This window comes from Struthio camelus, chromosome 24 (genome assembly GCF_040807025.1).
Source record: "Struthio camelus isolate bStrCam1 chromosome 24, bStrCam1.hap1, whole genome shotgun sequence".
Classification (NCBI taxonomy): domain Eukaryota; kingdom Metazoa; phylum Chordata; class Aves; order Struthioniformes; family Struthionidae; genus Struthio; species Struthio camelus.
Genome location: NC_090965.1, coordinates 3,679,902 through 3,700,357, shown reverse-complemented (window position 1 = coordinate 3,700,357; position 20,456 = coordinate 3,679,902). Strand labels below are relative to the sequence as shown.

Genomic DNA, 20,456 nt, shown 5'->3' with positions numbered 1-20,456 from the left:
AGGGTGGGGAGTAACATGGTTTGCACCACGATGGCATATCTTCTCTATGCTGGTAGATCTCTCATCTGAGGTTTTATCATCACAAAAGGCAGCACTGGGTATTAGTTCAGCTCAATTTCCAACTCCATCCCTCCTAAAATGTCAGCTCCATGGAGCTGAACTAATGCAGTGAGCTCTGTGACCTTGCCAGCAGCAGCTCTGCTGTGTGGGACCCCCACAGCCCTGCAGCCAAGAGCATCCCCACTACACTTCTCGTGATGTCCATGGCCGCTGCCAAGCATCTCCCCTGCCATGCCCAGCTCACCCAAGAAGGCCGTGAGGGTGGTGGCCCAACCATGTTCAGCCCATCCTATGTTTCCATTGATCACCCCCAAAGGGCATCCAGCCCGCTTGCAAGATGCACCCACCCCTGTTATGCCTGTTGGCACAGAGCTCCTCAATGCAGCACTTTGCAATTGCCCCTGAGCACTTCAAGGACCTCCAGGACACACTAGGGACATTTGTATGGCAGATCTCGCCCTGCAGATGGGTGCCAACCTGGCTGGATTTAACCCATTTCCCAGGGCAGTGACACTGCTGGAAGGAGGTAAGTGGGAAGCAACCTCATGGCCAAGCACTCACAGCAGGGATGATCCAGTGAACCAGCCTGGCTGGGATTAGGTGAGAGGAGGATTTGACCTGATTGATGTGAGACATCACCAGGAAAGGGGAGAAGTGCATTTGCAGCTTAGCTTGCTTTTAAACAAATAAAGCGTAGGTAATTCTGTTGGTGCCCAACCAGCTAGGAAAGATGCAGGCACGGCTGTTTCCATGCTGGTCTCTCAGTTTGAGCAGCGATCCTACGGGCACTTGGAAATGTGATGGCCAGGAAACCTTAAAATCCCTGGGGGGGTGGGGGGTGAGGGCTAGGGGATGAACCCAACATGTGGCAACACGTCTGCTGTCTGAGATGACAATATCATGCATCCTCTCTATTAAAAACAAGCAGCTTATTAAAGCTCCCGAGCTGACAGGACACATGCAGGGTTAGGAGCACCAACGAGATGGGTTTGCAGGACACCAAGGACTCCCCATTTTAAGAACGCTGCTAACACAAGAGGGCATCACAGGAATGAGGGTGAGAGCTGTATAAGTGGAATGAATAGGCAAATTAAGAGGTCAGGAGACAGATACTGAGTTGCCAACTCTGCAGGGACAGAACAAGGACCCACGAGCTGTATTTGCACTTCTACAGCCCCGCTTGACTCCAATAAGCCACACTGCAGGGTTACTTGAAGTGCTGGTGCTGAACGGAGAGGAGAGGACGGTTAGGTTTGGGGGAAAAGCAATACAGCAGGAAAAGGAGGCAGGAACACAGTGCGGATTGTTCTCCTGAAGGACAGGCTGCCAATCCCCCTGCCTGGGAAAGTATCTGGCCAGCATGGCAGGGTAAGGAACAGCATCCCAGGAGCCCTGCAAGCACCACACATTGTCCCTCCATCCCTCTCCACAGATGACCCACGCATGGCAGCCAAGCCAATCCTTTAAAAGTTTTGCAGACAACTTTAAGTTTTTCACTTGTTTTGGACCCTGGGCATCCTGTAGTCCCCAGTCTCTGTGGCTGCTAGGCCAGGCAGCCAAGCAGACACCAGCTACTTCCACCCAGCTCCACCAGCACTGGCCTACGGATGGTGCAGCCTGTAGCAGCCTGTCCCCGAGACCCACCACATCACTGATGCAGTGCCAGCTGCTGTGCTACAGCAACACTGCAGTCCCTCCAAGGCAACACTGGGGAAAAAAACCTGTATGTCAGGGGTCGGTGGGATACTCACCTGAGCAGAAGTGGCTCCCTGCCCAGTCTCCGGCACCGTACCCTCCTTCGATCTTTCCCAGCTCGAATGCTCCACACACACACCAGCCCACCTGAGATGAGCTTTACTTGCCGTGCTGATACAGAGGCATTTGCCGAGCAATGCTCAGCACATGCACACCTGACAGACAGAGCTTGCCTGACCTTCTCTGCACTAGGCAAATGCACTGATTCCACTTAATCAATTTAGGAAGTGACCTGGTTTGGACAGTTGCAGCCCCTTCCTTGCTGCAATAATACAGCAATTCTAGGCCAGCCTGTTCGAAGCGATGCTTGCTGCTGTGTTTCACCTCATTAATATTCATGTTAGGATCTTCAAACAATGAAGCCAGAGCAGTAAGACCTCCCTGGTGTGAACAGCCATCCAGTGCAGGGAGCTCAAAAGCACTGAATTAACCCCACACCCAACATCTCCTTGACTAGACTCTGAAAATAGAAGATGAGATTTTTAAGCAAAATAAACCCTTTAAACCCTTTGCAAACCCTTTCCAAAGGGTTTGGCCCTGCTGAAGGAGATAAAGGACATCAGGCTTACCTAGGCTCAGACAAAGCACTCATGCCACCTCTTCGTATGCATGTTAACACCCACCCTGCAGATATCCCACCACTATCTCCATGTGACAACATGAAGGGCTGTAGGAGGACTCTTTTTCCTCTCAAGAGTCACAACTGCATCTGCTGCCCACCACATCTCAGCTCAGCAGAGCCATCTTCATCTGTTTGGTCTCACTCAGAGCCGACATGCAAGGATAACTCAAGGGCCAGGTCCATATCCAGCACTGCATTGCTGCCTTACAGGTGACGCAAAACATAAAAACCTCTCCCAGGATCTTCCCATCCTGGATGGAGAGCATAAGCATAAGACTCATCTCTCCCTGTAGCCTGATCCATGTTCCTCCCAGGCACTGGGTCCCCATAGTACCTTAGCAGGTCCAAGGCAGAAATCCTTCTGTGCATGGAGGAGACATGGATACTAGCCTGCCTTGCTCCTTGTTCTCACAGGATTTCCAAAGAGCGTTGGCCAAGGATGAGGGCTGAAAGAGATAAGGACCAAATCTTCAAGAGATATGGAGAAATTCAGTTCCCAAGGCCCAAGACCCAAATACCCTCCCAAATTGGGTCTCAGCACCTGCTGTGCTCTGTATGCAGTGTGTGGCCCTCCTCTAGCTGTGCCTGGTCTGGGAAACGTGGGACAGGATAAGACAGGAGGGTTTCTGAGTCAATCTTGCTCTCTTAAGAGGGACAGACAGATTTTCTAGTGGGACTGATGTTGTGAAAAGCAATTACACATGAAGACATCCCCAGCAGACTCTGCTGCGCTCTAGCCTGGAGCTTGAGTCATCCTGGGTTTGGATTTTAATTAGTCTCGTTCTGGGTATCTGTTCCCAACTTCCCTCCAGATAATGATTTAATTATTACAGACATGTCTTCAAATTAGCAGCTTCCTCAATGGACTATTCAGCTGGGATCTCCTCACTTACAGAGCCCATCTCACCACCACCAAAAAAAAGGCCTCAGAGCACAAAGTAAAACCGAAATCCTTCCTGGAAGGAGAAACTACGCAAGCACACAGCTCCTGAGCAGAGGCCATGTGCATGTGCAGTAGTTGAGGTGGCACATTCTTGGCCAGCACCAAGCACTGTGAGCAGCACATGGAGAGCACCGTGAGCCAGAGCAGGTACCCAAGCATGGCCCAAGCATGACTCACAGTCATAGCTACATGCACTCCAGGCAACGTTGTGCCCAGCAATAACATAGCATTTTCTCTCTGCAGAGTGTGCCTGGGCTGCTAGATTCAGCAATCTCAGCAATCAGTCCGTGGTGCGTGGGGCTGTTCAGTTCTTGATGCCTGTGATTTCCCACCTCTTTTCCTTCTCCCAGGGACAGCTGGCAAGCCCTTCTCCTTCCTTTACCCACATCTCACAGGTGGATAAGAAGCCTAGCTCCAAAATGCACCCCATGTGTCTTTGCATTGTACAGGAATATGGTAGCATCTGGGCTGGTCTTGTCATTCCACCATCAAGCCCTGTTACCTGGCAGGCCACAAGTAAACAGAGAGTCCTGGCATGAGGAGGATAAAGGGATGCACCGCAACTCAGAGCCACTGCTTTGCATCCCCCCTAATGGGAGTGCATGTTTTGGGATCCCCTAGGACAAGAGAGCCCATGGGAAGCCAGCGAGGACCTCACTCACTATAGGTTACAAGCGCCCACATGCTCTTCACAGCCTCAGCACCTCCCAGCAAGCCCCTCAAGCTGAAAAGGACCACAAGGTAGAGGGGAAAGCAGATGCCTGGTGGGACCATGCGGAGGAGTGAGACATGGCTCCTGACGGTAAGCCAGATGTTCTCCTCTGGGAATGGGACTAGGCAGGGGCCATGTTGAGGTCTGACAAGACTCCAATCCTTAGGGATGAGGGAGATGAGGGTTGAAGAAAGCAAAGAACAGCAGAATCAGCCTCCCAAAAGAAACACCAGACATGCATGCAAAGTGAAAGACACAGCATAGTGAGGGCGATATCTTCAGAAAGCAGCTCTGCAATATGACTTGGTGCCAACAAGCAGTAACTCATCCACAGAAAACGCAAGTCTCCAGCTAAACTGCCAAGCAGACAGGTTGCTTCTCCGTTGCAAGGGCCCTCTGGGACCTTGGCAAAGCATCTCCACACTGTGGGCTACAGAGGGGTAGGAGTGGACACAGCAAGCCCTCCACCCAGCCTGGCACAACCCCTCTCCCCAAAGCAGGCCAAGGAAGGGGCTCACGTGGCTCCCCATCCTCAGGGACACTGGACACAAGTTACCCTTTACAGCCCAGCAACACAGAGTAATCTGCAGCATCTCAGTAGGGAAAGAACACAACGGAAATGAGCCACCTAGGTCTAAAGATCTGCAAAATGAGCTCTCATCTCATGAGAAGCTTTGCCCTCACCTTAAAGTAGGTTAAACCCTGGCACGGCATTGTTGCCATGGGCTCCCAGCCCTAAGGCTGGGACAACAGGAGATGCCAGCCACTACAACAGGGTCTTACTATGAACCAAGAAGCTCTTTGGTCTTTTTCCACTGATGCACTTGAACTATTGATGGCACCTTGGGTTGCCCCCACCTACTGCAGAAGCAGCTACCCTAAGTGAGAGGGAACCTCAGAATTTCCCTCATCAGAAGTGCTACAATCCCCAGGTGACAACCAGAGAACCAGATTTTGCAGCAGCAGCTGGAACAGTGTTACTGGGTCTCCCTGCTGCAATGGTAGCAGGGGCAGCAGTGGAAAAACCTCTGCTGGCTCCTCAGTCACTGCAGTGCACATTCCAACTTATTAGCTTAAACCAGCTGTAGCTCCAGTTGCTGCAGGAAAAAAAGCCCTCGAGCACAGCCACGCACGAGTCTGCAGCTAAAAACAAAATCCAAGTCTCTCAAAACCCAGGCTAAGGCCTCGTTGGCTTGGGTAGAGCAGCCTTCCTTCTCCAGTTCCCTTCCTGAGCACCAGACACACAAGAAAAGCAAGTAGGCAGCAAAAATAGTCAGGTGATGCAGCCTATTTCCCCAGCTAATGGGCTGGAGATCCCTCAGGTTCCCAGTGCTATACGCAGCCACATTTGCTGGGTGGTGAACCCCCTGCCCGTTGCATCACCACAGTCCCCTCGGAGCACATCGCTCTGGGGCATCACCTGGGTCTGTTCTCCCTGCCAGTTGCCAGTGTTCGCAAGTCTAAGGACCACTGGAGCATTTTGAGCTCTCCACCCTGTCAGATTTGCTAAGAGAGACCAACACACTTGAGAGCTAGCGGGGGGAGAAAACAGGCCATGAAAATGTAACCCCACCAGCTGCATTTCCTTAAGAAATAAGGCTAAAGAAGACAGGAGTAGAAGAGACACAAAAGAGACAGAAGGCTATTCATTAACCCAATCAAGCCTCCTAGAATATGATAACGGCAGCAATAACAGACACCTCCCCTCTGACTGAGGACAAAGAAAGGCTTCCTAGTTATGAAAAACAGCAAAAAAATCAGAGGAGAAAAAAGGAAATGACTTTAAAATGCCTGAAATGCCACATGTTATTAAAAAACCGTCACCTAGAGAGAAATAATGGGTGATGAGAACAGGGACATGATAGGAAAAGCCAAATGGCCAGATAACAAGTGGGATGGGGAACAAGCATCCGAGAACAGATTCGCTGACCATCAAAAGCCACCCTACAGCAAAGGCTGACTTCTGGAGTGGGGTGGTGGGTAACCCATCAGAAATTTGGAATGCCACAGGGCCATCCTGGTGAGAAGGGCAGCACCAGCTCCACTGTCCAGCTAGGGGGAGAGTGGGACCCACAGGGCTAGCCCAGGGCCAGCCTCACCCCACCGTGGAGCAGCGGGTCCCATAGGAGCTGCGGTTAAATGCCTGTGTATATTGAAGCATCCTTTAGAGGCTCTAGGCCTGCTCTCCTGCCACCCGCGGGCCACAACTGCCTGTGTAACACTTTGCGAGGTCCCTGCTCTGACTGCTTGAAGAGAGGAGCACAGAGGCTTCCTTGCTTTCTCAGGGCACTCACAGAGCTCTCAGCACAGCCAGGTACACATCTGCCAGAATCACGAGCTGAAAAGCAAACCGAGCAATCCCCCCGGCTTCTCCATGAGCACCGGCGCCGCGAGGGGACACTCACATCTCCTGCCCCCCAGGGACTGTCCCACCTTCAGAAGAGTTGAGCCGTAGCATCCACAGCCGAGGTGAGCCAGGGCCATCAGCTGCACCCGGCGGCACCCAGTGCACACATTAGGCAGGCATGGCCTCACATGCCCCTGGCTTTTTTAGGCTGCCGCAATGTTGGCCTGGGAGAAGAGAGTTTGGGCAACATCAGTGTCACACAGCATTGCGGGCTATCTAGCTCCCACACCAGAGCTAAGACAGCTTCATCCCAGCCCAGGAGATTCAGCTGAAGTCATTCTGCTCTTGCTCTTCTAGCAATGGCACAAAGCCCCCTTCCTACTTTGAATGCTGAGACAAGCCAGCCCTCCCCAGCCAATTTGCATCTCCGGCATCTCACAAGCAGTGACATGTGGAGTTCTGCAGGAGCGACTCAGATTCCCTGTCACAGCCTCTCTTCTCGGCATCTCTCTCCGCCACTTCCCCAGCTGGCCGTGAGCTGCATCTGCAGATAACATCCCTCTAAAGCTCCTGAGCAGAGACCCTGATGTGCACATACCCAGCTCCCGCCCCTGCTATCTTTGAAGTGCTGGAGGCAGACGCACACACGTGCTGAGCCTTGCCTTGGCTCTGCATTAATATGCACACAATCTGGCCAGAGTTGCTGTGAATCTGACAATATTCGCTTTTCGGAAAACAACAACAGGAAGTGAGAGCCAAACCGCATGCATCTCCATGCCAGAGCAAGGTCGAGGCCGGCAGGAAGCTGAGAGCTGTGGCTGCACAGAGGCCAAACTCTTTCTCACCCAAACCATCACCTTTGGAGGATGATAGGAAGACAATAAAGCCATCACAATGATCACCAATACCTTCTCATTAGCAGCATCCTCCCATCGCCACCAGCCCAAACCAGCTCTCCCATGGCCAGCCTGCTCTGGTTATTGGTGTTATCAGCACCTGTCCTGTGCCTACAAGTTCTTGCAGCTCCACTATTCAAAAGCTTTAGGTGCCACTGAGTGCACTTGGCAGCTGTTTGACTCATGTCTGCTTCTTCCAGGGGATCAGCCTCAACCCAAGTTGATGGAAATGGAGAGCGGCAGATGGACACCACAGGGGTCTCAGCTGCCAGGGGAAAGGGACGTGGGTTGCCTCGGGAACCTGCCAATGTGGCTGCTTCTAAGCTGCACCCAGTCACCTGGTGGAGAAGTTCTGCAACATCTCATGCATTCTGGAGGACAGACTCAAGGAAACCTCCAGCTCGCCACAGCTTAGCAGGTGACTACACGGCAGCTGACCCACGGTAACTCTCTATGTGCACGTGCCAGGCCTGAAGGAAAGAAGACAGAAAACTCAGGGTGAAGGCAACAGCCTGGGAAGATCCTTCTGCTTCCTTTGGCATTTCAGGCTGATCCTGATCGGCCCACAGTAGAGCAGAGACCCCTTGGAAAGAGAGAGCCAGGACACCCAGTGATGGAGGATTGCTGCATCCTGCTCTGATGGAGCAGGGTGGCTCTTCCCAATGTGTCACCACATCTGCCCCTCTCCCAGGGCAGTGGTGGTACCTCCTTGGCATCTCCACTGGCTGAATTTCCTTCTACCCACAGTGGAGAGAGGAGGAATCAAAGTGGACGTTGTCTGCCAGCTGTGTGGGATGGTGGTTCCTTTCCTCAACTTTTCAGCCTCCAAAATCTAGGGGGATTTGCAAGACTGCGACAATTATCAATATGTGCATCCATGACTTCAGCATATTATAGCAGGATGTAGTACTCCTAGCCAACCCTGCCCTTCTCGGTGTTTGCCCTGAGCCTAAGCTAAACCACCACTCCTGGCTGCATTTACTATTCAGAAAGGATCTCACCCAGCAACGTAAACCTTTATCACATGGAGATGGAAAGAGAAAAATCCATACACCTTCAATCCAAAGTCTCCTAAAGAAATGCCTCCACTTGGAGCATCAGTCGTTTTTATTAACCTCAGCACCTCCCAGCTATGTTAAACTTTAGTTTTCACATCTGTCATATCCAGCACTGCTCTGAAATCCCACAGTCCATGCCACAAAGCCAGTTTGCTCACGATCCTCCAGTTTGCCACTTCACCCCACGATCCCAGCACGTGACACGAGCCTTTGGCTTCATTCACAGATCAGCTGATGAGCTCTCCCTGCTCTGCCAGAAAGCTAGTATGGTGAAGAAGCCGAAATCTACTGGAAAAAAGCCTATCTGCCTATGAATTGTACATCAGTCTGTCCAGTGCCCTGTACAAACTGAAAATCCTAGCATGCTCTCTGTATTCACCCATTAAAGGCAGAGCCGTTCACACCAAAGCAATGAGCTCCCTCCCCTGCCACCCATGCCACAGATGGATCACGTTACTCCATGTCTCAAGCCAGGCATTTAAATTATATATTTACTGCAAAGAAGGAATAGACACCACAGGACATACACATCAAGAGTTACCAGGGACAGGGTGCGTTACACTATGTTTTTCAACAGCTCCTAAAGCACACAGTCATTTGGATAGAAGAGCATCCTTGTAGGTAATGTCACCCAGATGGGCCATTCACCTTCACTCTCCTCATCGCAGGGGCAGCTCAAGGGCTCAGAGAGTTCTCTGAGGGGCTTGCAAGGTGGGGTGGAAGGGATTCGGGAAGCGGCTTTCCCATCCCCTGTCCTGTGACAGGATCAGCCCTTGCTGGCTGCTGCTGGCATTCTCAGCCAGCCTGTCCCAGGGAAGGCCATCAGCAATGATGGCATTTTCCCTGGCGGCGGCGGACGATTTGTCTCGTTACTTTGGTGAAATGCAGCTCAGGATGGGTTTTGGGAGGCATTTTGCTTGATGTGGAGGTGCCACATCAGGGATGAGTTTCCCCTCCTGGAGGCTGCCGGACTCTACTTCCTCAAACACTGCTCAGCGGGGACCAAGCATCTCCCCTGAATGCCACTGCACCCCTGATAAACACACCTTGCCGCATCAATAGTAAAAGTAATAAATGTTCATTTACCCTGAAGATGAACACAGCCACTGCATTATTTAAACATCAGATCTCTAGAGCAGAATTTCACCCTTTGTAGCATAACAGATGTCCTGTACTGAGCCACGCAGCAATATTTAAATAAAAAATAGTGGCTGTACAACAGTCAAGCCATTTGAGAATTAAGCGTTGGTATTTTTAGGCAGCAGGAGTACGTGTGGGAGACATCTCAAAGAGCAGGCTGATGCCATTTGCTGCAGGGCAGTTAGAATTAGATTTATTGACGACGTGTGATTTGAAAGCGACACCAGCGCCCATGAAGAGCCGTGCAGTGATCAAGAATGCTGGGTCTTATTTCAGTTTAATTTTAAGAGACAGAATTTCTTTATATACATGTAAATTTACAGTACATGCAGAAAGAAAGCCATTTCTGCTCTGCAAAGATGCTCTGATCACCCTCTCCAAAAACGGCCACTGCAAATGTCTTGTAACTAAATTAACTTAGAGCAGATGATCAAAAGAAAAAAAAATGCTTTTTAAAAATATGGCAGCCCCAAAGTGATGACAACGATCAAGTGATTATCATCCAAGTTTTGATGCTAGGGAAGGAGGAAAAAGAAGTCTTTTCCCTCCATCAAACACTAGCTGTTCTCTGGATGGCACATCCAGATATCGGACAGGTAACACTAGCAAAGAAAACCCTTTCTGGATCTGCATATCACAGAATCACAGAATGGATGAGGTTGGAAGGGACCTCTGGAGATCATCCAGTCCAATCCTCCTGCTCAAGCAGGATCACCTAGAGCACGTTGCCCAGGACCCTGTCCAGATGGCTTTTGAATATCTCCAAGGACAGAGACTCCACAACCTCTCCGGGCAACCTGTTCCAGTGTTATACCACCCTCACAGCAAAGAAGTTTTTCCTCATGTTCAGATGGAAATTCCTGTGTTTCAGTTTGTGCCCGTTGCCTCTCATCCTATCACTGGACACCACGGAGAAGAGTCTGGCCCCATCTTCCTTACAGCCTCCCTTCAGATACTTATACGCATTGATAAGATCCCCCCTCGGCCTTCTCTTCTCCAGGCTGAACAGTCCCAGCTCTCTCAGCCTTTCCTCATATGAGCGACGCTCCAGTCCCTTCATCAGCTTAGTAGCCCTTTGCTGAACTCACTCCAGTAGCTCCATGTCTCTCTTGTATTGGGGAGCCCAGCCTGTGCTGGTGTATGGGGTTATTCCTCCTTAGGGGCAGGACTTCCCTTTATTGAACTTCATGAGGTTGCTCTCTGTCCATTTCTCCAGCCTGCCGAGGTCCTTTCGAATGGCAGTACAGCCCTCTGGTGTGTCAGGTACTGCTCCCAGTTTTGTATCATCAGCAAACTTGCTGAGGGTGCATTCTGTCCCTTCATCCAGGTCACTGATGAATAAGTTAAACAATACTGGACCCAGCTTTGACCCCTGGGGAAAACTGCTAGCCACAAGCCTCCAACTAGACTTTGTGCCACTGATCATAACCCTCTGAGCTCTGCTGTTCAGCCAGTTCTCCATCCACCTCACTGTCCACTCATCCAGCCTGCACTTCCTCAGCTTGCCTATGAAGACATTATGGGAGACTGCCAAAAGCCTTGTTAAGCCACATTACTCTGCACGGTGACTGGAGAGACCGCATCCCCAGGAAGGGATGGGGAGATGTCTCCCAGAGCGATGCTGGCAGTGACTCTAGGGACCATGCTGCCTTCTGTGTCCCACCAAAGCTTTCTGGTGCCTGGCTGCAGCCACTGTGGTCCCAGTGAGGAGCAAGAAACGAGGACAGCAACTGTTACGAGGCAGATGGGAACCTCCAGGACTTCTACAGCTCTTTAAATCAGCGAGGTTTTCCAAGCAGCAAAGCAGGGGCCAACATTTTGTTCGCTCAACATGTCCATGGGGCCTTTCAGGGGCTTGGGTTCCTCTCTGCCCCCACAAAGCCTCGTGTGATCCTCCATAGCCTCATTCAGCCCAAAAGCCTGTGGAATTGGACCTGCTCAGTGCCTTGCCACAGAAGCAGGGGTGCAGACAAAGATGTGGGCATCAGGTCCCCCTTTGTTTGTGCCACCCATCCATCTGTGGTTGGATATCACCCCCGCTGCCTCCCCCCGGTCCCACTGTGGCCAGGAAGGTAGCACCAGGAGGGGATCCTCACCACGACTGCCGTGCTAGGCACCTCTGCGGGGGGATGCAGCCAACAGTGATGCCATGCTCAGCTGGGATGGGAAATACATCACTGGCATGGCAGGACGGCAAAGGTGCATCCAGCAGAGTGGTGCTTCCAGTGCTGGATTTACCCTGGAGTTTTCCAGCCTTGCTGCCAAGCCCTGGTGATGCCTCCCCTCCCCTCACTGACACCCATCAGCCCTGGATGGAAACCAGCGGCAGCAAGCTCGGGAAGCTCCACGGAAACACTATTGCATGCAGACACAGGAGAAAAGCAGGATCCAGCCGTGCCACTCTCACACTTTGTTCCCAACACCCTTTCCCGACAGCACAGGAGCTGCAGAAGATGGGAAAGGGGGCACGGCTGTCTGGTGCTGAGATGGGCTTCACAGCACTCTAGGGAAAGCAAACATGGTGAGAAGATATTCAGCGTCGACACAGCTATCTCATCCTGTGGAGAGCTGGCCAAGCCCAGCGGCACTTCCCAAGCCTTGAAATGATGCTCTGCCAGAAAGAGCCTTGAAATTATGCAGGGTCCTCCCCAAATCCAGGTCTACTCTGCAGACCCACCACCTGCGTCCAGCTGGACGCACCCATTGATGGAGCAGTGATTTCAAGGCATGATCATTTCTGCTACTCCAGGGACACGAGGCTCAAGGCTGTGCCCAAAAGGGACTGTGAACAGGAGGGTGCAGAGCCTATACGCCCTGACTGGGGGGATTCTGACCTGATTCGAGCCCCCTGGGTGGACTCATAAGACAGTAAGCAATCAAGGCTCTTCATGAGCACTAACTCTCCAAAATCAGAACACGATCTCACAACCTCATCCTGAGAAATCACACTCTTGCAAGGGACTTGTGCATATTTGGGACAGTTTGGGACCAGAATAATTTCCTCTCCTGGCTGATCAGCATGTGAATAAACCAGCCACAGCTAAAAATAACCTCTGGACCTTTTTTGACTGCTTCCTACATGACAGTTTTGGCGGGGGATGCTCGAAAGAGGCTGAGTTCTAGTTAGTACAGCTGCTAGGCACTGGATTACAGGGAAGATTAACTGGATTACTGAGGCTGTAAACTTTGCAAAAGAGTTCATCCTTTCCCTCACTGTCTATGCAGCCCCTGGCACCCTTGCATGGAGAATGGTACTAGGCATCACCAATAAGCCCTTTTATTCACGATTAAGAGCTTTAGATCAAGTTTATGGTACCTGTGTTAATGCCTTAGCAAGAGCATAAACACTTGCTGATTTTGGAAGCCAGAAAAGACAGGCCCTGGCAGGAGCTGATCTGTTCAGGGATGCACTGCACGAACGAGACTCCCGCAAAGGTGAGTGCCGGGGCTGGCAACGCTCCTGAGCATCCCCCCTTCCCCAGGCTCTCACCATCTAACGCCCAGCCCGCCTCTTACCTCTCGGCTAGCAAACGAGCCTCTTTGCCAGCCAAAAACCCCTGGGGCACCAGGAGGCCATCAGCCCTGCAGCAGTGCATTTATTCTGTCCCAGCGCATTAGCTGCATCTTGAATTATGCTTGCAGAGGAGGTAAAAACCATCTGTAATTATGGAGACAATTCATTTCCACTCGGAAAGGACAGAAAACAGAGCTTCAGATAAGCAGTAAGTCAGGCGGATGGGCAACAATTAGGGAGGAGGGGTCCCTTCCCCTCCAAGCTGTGTGATGCTGCCCTAGCAATGGATCCTCTCCCCTCGGGGAGGCTGGAAAAGAGAGGCCAGGCGGCAAGAGCATCCGTCTCCACCGCGCATCCCCACAGCACAATAATCGCTATTTAAAGAAATCGGCCACGCGCCGCCAGCATCTCAGGGCACAGCAACCTCCCCGGCATGCAGCAGCACGGGCTCCGCACGGCTGCTTCCCGGCCTGCAGACCGCTCGTCACGCAGCTATGCCGGCTGTTAAAGGCTGCAATGAGAGGCATCACACAGCAGCACCCGCTCCAGCCTTAGTGTCTCCAGCCTGGGAACTGCCCTCTCCTGGAGACTGGTCGCCACAGGCAGGATCAAGAGGGAAGAGAGCTCTCCTCTGCCACTTGCTTTGATTTTTTTTTTTTTTTGATGCAATTAAAAGCAGCCACCCAGACTGTACATCCTTACACTTGCTAAGAGAAGTATGGAAGAAATTCAAAAACGAGCTGAAAAATCTGCATTTCAGACAAATTCCAGCCTTGACAGTCCTGTAGGATTACAGTGCTATAGAAAGCTACCCCTGTGAGCTGATTTAAGATACCAGGATGAATACTGAGGAAAGCAGGGGTGTCCTTTAGCAGGACTTGGAGGACACAAGATCAGTCTCCTCCTAGCCAGTGACTTTTTTGCCCCATCTTTTGGGGAGATTTTGACACCCAGCTTGGTTATGGGAGCTGGATCCCTCCATCTCCCACTTGTAGGATGGAAATCGCCACACTTCCAGTATCACAGATCAGATAGGGAAGCAGGGCTGGGAAGCACTCCAAGCACAGCTTTACACAAAAAGCAGGATGAAAATCCACTTCATTCCTTCAGGTAGCCTCACAGTACAAGTTAAACTGATGGCTCTACCACATCCTCACAAGGATTTCAACCTGCTTGACCACAGCACAAGCAGGATTAAAATCCAATTATATCAACACAACTTCTCTAGCAAGAGCCTTGAATCATTTTTCACAACTACCACTCCAGAAGTGCCCACATGCAGACCTGCACCTCAACACCGCAGTTGTTTCATGTGATTTTTTCCCTTCCTTCCTCCCAAATGCCAACTCGTGCAAGCACACCCATGTGCGCACCCACACGCACACCCACCTCCAAGCCTTTTGGCATCGTTTGCAGGCGGAGCAGCCCTTCAAGCACTGAAAACTCCCAGCCACGTTCCTCAGGAGCCCAGCCAGAGCTTGGACCCACGCGCAGAGTCCACGTCAGAGCCCTTATCCTTGGTCACAGCTTACAGACACTTTCCTCCCCCTTGGCGCTCTGCATTTCACAGAGAGCATATCTGTAAAGTGGGGATTTGTTATTGCATTTAATGCTACTCTTGGAAGAAAAGCTGGGCTAAGGATCCAATATACTCCCCTTCAAGATAATGGCCCAGAGACCTCCCAACTCACTTTTGGGAGCTATCTGGGAAGCCTCAGACACACCAAAGCATTGTTTAGTAAGAAATTAATTGTAAAAGAAGGCTTCAAGGTTCACTAAAGAATCCAGTATTTTTCTGCTTTGCTGGAGAACGTTAAATGGCACCTCCCAGGCAGTGGTCCGACACTCACACTGAAGTCGCTCCCTGTCCCCAAAGAGCAGAGACATCCTCGAGCATTTCCAGGCGGGTCTTGGTCTGGGTTAAGCATCCTCTGAGGTTCCAGGGCTGCCTCTCCCGGCTTTGGTGTGGATTCCCACCTCTAATACGGTACCGGACTCCTTCCTGGGGATGACGTATGGCCACGATGTCCCCACCCAGCACAGCACAACCCTGCCGCCCTCCCAGCTCACACGCGCTCTGCCACATCCTCCTCACACCACTGTCCTCAGCCCTGTCCCCATCACTCCATACTCCAATGGGAGCTGCCAGAAAGGGCAAGGCTTACAAAAAAACGGTTGCAGGTAGGACACAGGGAGGTTTTCAAGGTGAAGGAAGGCTCAGTGCTTTTTTCTCCAGGCACCTTCTGAGAAGACCAACAAGAGGCAGGATCCCAATTCTCCAGCTGGTTCAGTTACCCAGCATCTGCAATTCCACTGCTGCTGAGCACTGAGACACCGCTGGACTGAGCCCTGCAAGGAGCTGGCTCCCTCATTTAAGCCCAGGTCTGCCAAGCCATGGCTGATCTGGCCACCCTAAAAAGCCTACTCTATCCATTAATCCCACACTGGTGTCTTGGGAACCTGTCAGTTTGGATGCTCCCTGCTACCCTCCAGCCATTGACGTAGGCTCTGGATAACCTCCAAGCAAGGCAATCCTGCCTCCTCCAAAAACCAAATCTCCTCATGTCTTCCCTTTTGGAAACTGAGATCGGAACAGGGATATCACGTCTAATAATTACAGCCAGCCATTGCTGCCAGAGGCCTGACTCGGACACAAGCAAAGGTCCATCCATTCATATCGCAGCGTTCCTCTGTCCTTGCTCACGGCCGACCAGCACCACCACCTCTGCATCTGCCAGAGAGCAGCTGTCAGTGCCTTGTCTGTCGGGCCTGAGCAGCAGGAGGCTGCAGAAAGCCCACATGCCTCGTGCCCATGTTCCCAAGACAAGGGCTGCCCTACACTGCCGAGTGGAGCTCAATCAGCCCTTGCAGCCGGCAGCAATGCTTCTGGGCTTCCCAAATGCTCTGACCACGGGCAACCAGAAACTGTGCTTGGGTCAGATGTGTGCTGAGAGGGTACAACAGCCCTGGGGAGATGTTAAAGCCTGGCATGGCTGGCAGGTCCGTAAACCCAGGAAACCATGACACTTAGCTCAGCTCTGGTGCAGCAGATGAGGCAGGAAGAGCCTGCGTCGAAGCTGGAAAGTCATCTGAGCACCCATGGGCTCCAGAGGGACTGCACGAGCCAGCTTTACTCATAGCTCTGTGACAAATCTCCAGGAAGTCCCCAGAGATCAGTCCTGGGACAGAGATCAGCACTGTCCTGAGACGTTATGCAGGAAGCAGAGCGTTGTAGTGCCCTTGAGAGCACGGGCATGGATGTCAGCAACTCGCAGAGCATCAGAGCTACAAAGCCACCAATTTTCCACCTCCTCTTGAGCACAAGCAGTGCCAAAACCACAAAGCTCCCACGCTTCAGCCACGCCAACATGTTCATCCAGGTACCAAACTCGAGCTCAGATGTCATCTACATGCCAGCTTGTGCTCATGATGTGGCACGGTGGTGTGAAAGCCCACATGGAGAACCTCATTTCAGCATACAACCAGATGGCAGCAAATGAGCTTAAATTAATACATTGCCAGCACTGACTTGGCCAAAATCAGGGTGTCCCCAGAAGGTTTTGCAGAGCTTTAACAAAAGGCGGCTTCCTAAGCCAATTGCTGTTACAATGATGCAACTTGGGGGATAAACAAGCCTCTAAAGGGCTGGTGTTATTTAGGAGAAAATCATGGTGTCTGGAGGCAGCTTGCCATGGCCGTGACAAGACTGTGCTGGCCGATGGGAGGATGGGAACCGGCATAGGCACAGCTGGGCTGGCTAAGCTGGCTGGATGCTTGCCGTCCGGTCCAGCCCAGAGCTCGGCACTGGGAGGATGCTTGCTGGGAGGACGTTCGCAGCCTGGTCCAGCCCTGAGCTCGGGACTGGGAGGATGCTCGCTGAGCAGATGCTTGCCGGCTGGTCCAGCCTGGAGCTCGGTGCCGGGAGGATGCTCGCCAGGAGGATGCTCGCGGCGCTGGAGACAGCGCCGAGGGAGGCGAGAGAAGACGGTGCTGAGAAATTGTGGGGGCAGGAGAAGGCCACAGGTAAGGACCAGTCTCACGGGGATGGGCCCTCCATGTAACGTGGGGGAATGGGAGATGCAGGGGACAGCTTGGGACCAGGACAGGGAGCCCCTGGAGGAAAGGGCAGCTGAAATGAGGGACCCCCTTCCCCACTACCGCGCTATAGGGATTGCTGCCCCCTCTCTGCCCCATACCCTGCTGCCCTGGGGTGGGAGACGTGGCCAGCCCTCTGCCCCCCCTCTCGTGCCCACACGCAGCACGGAAGGGGCAGCACATCCCCCAGCTCAGCCCTGCAGGTACTGGGGTGGGGTGGGGTGGGGGGCCGAGCACCCCCCGCCGCAAACGCCCAGCGTGGGGTAACGTGGAGGCAGCAGGTCCCCCCAGCAGCTCAGGGGTAAGGCGGGGGCCAGAGCACCCCCCAGCTCAGATCTCCCGATCCAAGGGAAATGGGGGGGCTCCGCGCATCCCCCCGCCTCATACACCCCTCCTAGGGGTAACGGAGTGGGAGCAGAGCCTCGCCCCAACGGAGACAGCCCCTCCCGGGGGCAGCGAGGGGGGCACAGCACCCCCAGCCCAGCCTCCGTGGGGGCAATGAGGGGGCAGAGCATCCCCTTGGGGGACAGACCCAGCCCCACCGGGAGGGGGGGGCGGCAGCGGAGCAGAGCCCCCCCCCCCGGGGGCGGCGGGGGCGCCCCCCGCCCGGCGCGGCGCGCCCGGCCCCGCCCGCACTCACCGCCGCCGAACACGCTGGAAGCCGCCGCGGCGCCGCTGCCGCCCGCCGCCCGCCCCGCCGCCTCGGCCCCGCCCCCGGCCCCGCCCACTGCGTCTCCTACCCGCTTGGCCACTCCCCCTCCGGGTCACGCCCCCCCCCGGCCTTGGCCACGCCCCGCACCGTGGGGCTGGGGGCCCGGGGCCGGGGGGAGCGGGAGCCTCCGCTTGGGGGGGGGCAGGAATGCCCTGGGGGAGGGGGCGAGGAGGAGCCTCCCTGGGCGGAGCAGGAGTGTCCCTGGGGCTGGAGCATCCCTGGGGGGGCGGGAGCCTCCCTTCGGGGGGCAGGAACCTCTCTTTGGGGGGTAGGAACATCCCTGGGGGGGCAGGAATGTCCCTGAGGGGGCAGGAACCTCTCTTTAGGGAGTAGGAATGTCCCTGGGGGGGGCAGGAACCTCTCTTTGGGGGGCAGGAACCACTCTTTGGGGGGTAGGAACATCCCTGGGGGAGCAGGAACCTTTCTTGGGGGGGCAGGAATGTCCCTGAGGGAACAGGAACCTCTCTTTAGGGAGTAGGAATGTCCCTGGGGGGGGCAGGAACCGCTCTTTGGGGGGTAGGAACATCCCTGGGGGAGCAGGAACCTTTCTTGGGGGGGCGGGAATGTCCCTGAGGGAGCAGGAACCTCTCTTTAGGGAGTAGGAATGTCCCTGGGGGGGGCAGGAACCGCTCTTTGGGGGGTAGGAACATCCCTGGGGGAGCAGGAACCTTTCTTGGGGGGGCAGGAATGTCCCTGAGGGAGCAGGAACCTCTCTTTAGGGAGTAGGAATGTCCCTGGGGGGGCAGGAATGTCCCTGAGGGGGGAGGAACCTCTCTTTAGGGAGTAGGAATGTCCCGGGGGGGGGGCAGGAACCTCTCTTTGGGGGGCAGGAACCGCTCTTTGGGGGGTAGGAACATCCCTGGGGGAGCAGGAACCTTTCTTGGGGGGGCGGGAATGTCCCTAGGGGTAGGCACATCCCTGGGGGGACATGAACGTCCTTGGGGATAGGAACTTCCCTGTGAGAAGGATCCTTCCTGGGGGTCAGGAACCTCCCGTGGGGGTGAGGACCCTGCTGGGGGCAGGGAGGGAGGCTGGAGCAGCCCTGGGCCGTGGGTTGCCCGTCCCCATGCGGGCAGCCGAGCCGCGGCTGCCCCCCGGCCCCCCACCACGCTGCATGTGGCCCTGCAGCCCGGGGAGCACCGACGGGGCCGAGCGGCGAGCCCCACGTCCCACGGCGTCCCCATCCTCGCCCCGAGCCACCCATCCTAATTTTGGTGGCGGAGGATGCGGGAGGCCAAACCAGTTGCCCTCAGCACCCTCCACTGCTGCTGCGCCTCGCGTTGCCCGGCCATCAGCGTCCCCTTGGGGTATCCCTCACTCGGACCATCGCGGAGAAGCCCTTCTCGGAGACGCAGGCGAAGGATGAACGGGATCACCAGCGCAGGAGGAAAGGAGCACCGGTTCCTTTATCGCGCCAGGTTTTATCAGGCACGCCAAGCTTATCCCTCGTGATTTTTGCTGGAAGGCTTCGTGGAGGTCTCCGAAGATAAATGCCATCAGTGCCGCCAACCCGCTGGAGGAGGGAGCGTGCTGAATCCTAACGCTGGCCTGACTCCGAAACAACTGCTTCGCGTCGCTCACGTTACAGGCTCTTGTCCCTTGCTGTTAAAATTCCGTCTGTTTTCTGTGTGCCACAGTCTTCCCAGCCAATAAAACTTCTACTTTTCGAAAATGATAAGGTGATACAGTTCTCAAATAACGCTGATGACAGCATAGTCCCAGGAAAACGTTTTCGAGTAACTACGCAATGAGAGAGGTGGACAAAAACCATTAGGATCTGTTTGTATTAACTGCCATTCTACTTAATTCATATATATTGTTTTTAAAAATACATTAATAGAACCAGAAGTAGCCTTTTTTGTTAAGGAATGACTTTTCCCATCCAGGACAATCGTCAGATATTTTCTTTGCCGATAAAATGCTCTTTTAAGAAATGCAGAGAGAAAGAAATACGGTCGGAAGTGTCGGGGGTGAATCCCCACCGACGCACCCTCTTCGCAGCACCTAAATCCCCGCTTGGGCAGCGGCACGAGCGCTCAGCGGGACGCAGGCCCCGAAATCCCCGACGCGGGCCCCGAAATCGCCAGCTGCCTCCGGGCTGCCGCTCTCTTTCTCCCTTCGCTGGTCGCCTTCCAACAACTCATTCGCCGGGAGGTGGCATCGCTTCTTCGACAGGAATTAAATTCAGGCGTAAAAGAAATAGCAAATGCAGTTTACTACCAGTCGCTGCCGCAGGTGTTTGGGCCCGGTGCCTGCAGGCGACGGATGGCCCAGCAAGAGGGCGTGGGGGCAGGCGCCGGGGGCGCGCTGGGGGGCTGCGTGCGGGGTGGTGGCCGGGCACCCCGGGACGGAGTGGGGCGCTGGGGCACCGCCAGGGCGCTCGCGGGGCTCTGGGCACCAGGTCCTTGTTACTGGGCGGACTGGGGGGGCAGTTACCCCAGAGGCCCCTGTTACTGGGCAGACTGGGGGGGGCAATTACCCCAGAGGCCCCTGTTACTGGGCGGACCGGGGGGGCAGTTACCCCAGAGGCCCCCCCAATTGGGCGGACTGGGGGGGGGCAGTTACCCCAGAGGCCCCTGTTACTGGGCGGACTGGGGGGGGG

At 54.1% G+C, this 20,456-nt stretch overlaps 1 protein-coding gene and 1 long non-coding RNA gene across 8 annotated transcripts in view; one reads left to right on the top strand and one right to left on the bottom strand.

Moving 5' to 3' along the window:
* Window positions 1–17,853, bottom strand: part of PPFIA4 (PTPRF interacting protein alpha 4) — a 69,511-nt gene extending 51,658 nt beyond the window's left edge. For 6 of the 7 annotated variants that reach the window (XM_068918142.1, XM_068918144.1, XM_068918146.1 and 3 more), the window contains exon 1: window positions 17,783–17,853. The gene's annotated coding sequence lies outside the window, so the exon portion shown is untranslated. Of the gene's footprint in view, window positions 1–2,771; window positions 2,883–17,782 lie in introns of those variants that run through there. The other variant, XM_068918143.1, reaches the window with a different exon arrangement.
* On the top strand, window positions 15,116–20,054 carry LOC138062104 (uncharacterized). The gene is made up of 2 exons (XR_011136117.1): window positions 15,116–17,070; window positions 19,108–20,054. It is a non-coding gene; the product is annotated as an uncharacterized lncRNA (long non-coding RNA).
* Window positions 20,055–20,456: the final 402 nt, after the last annotated feature.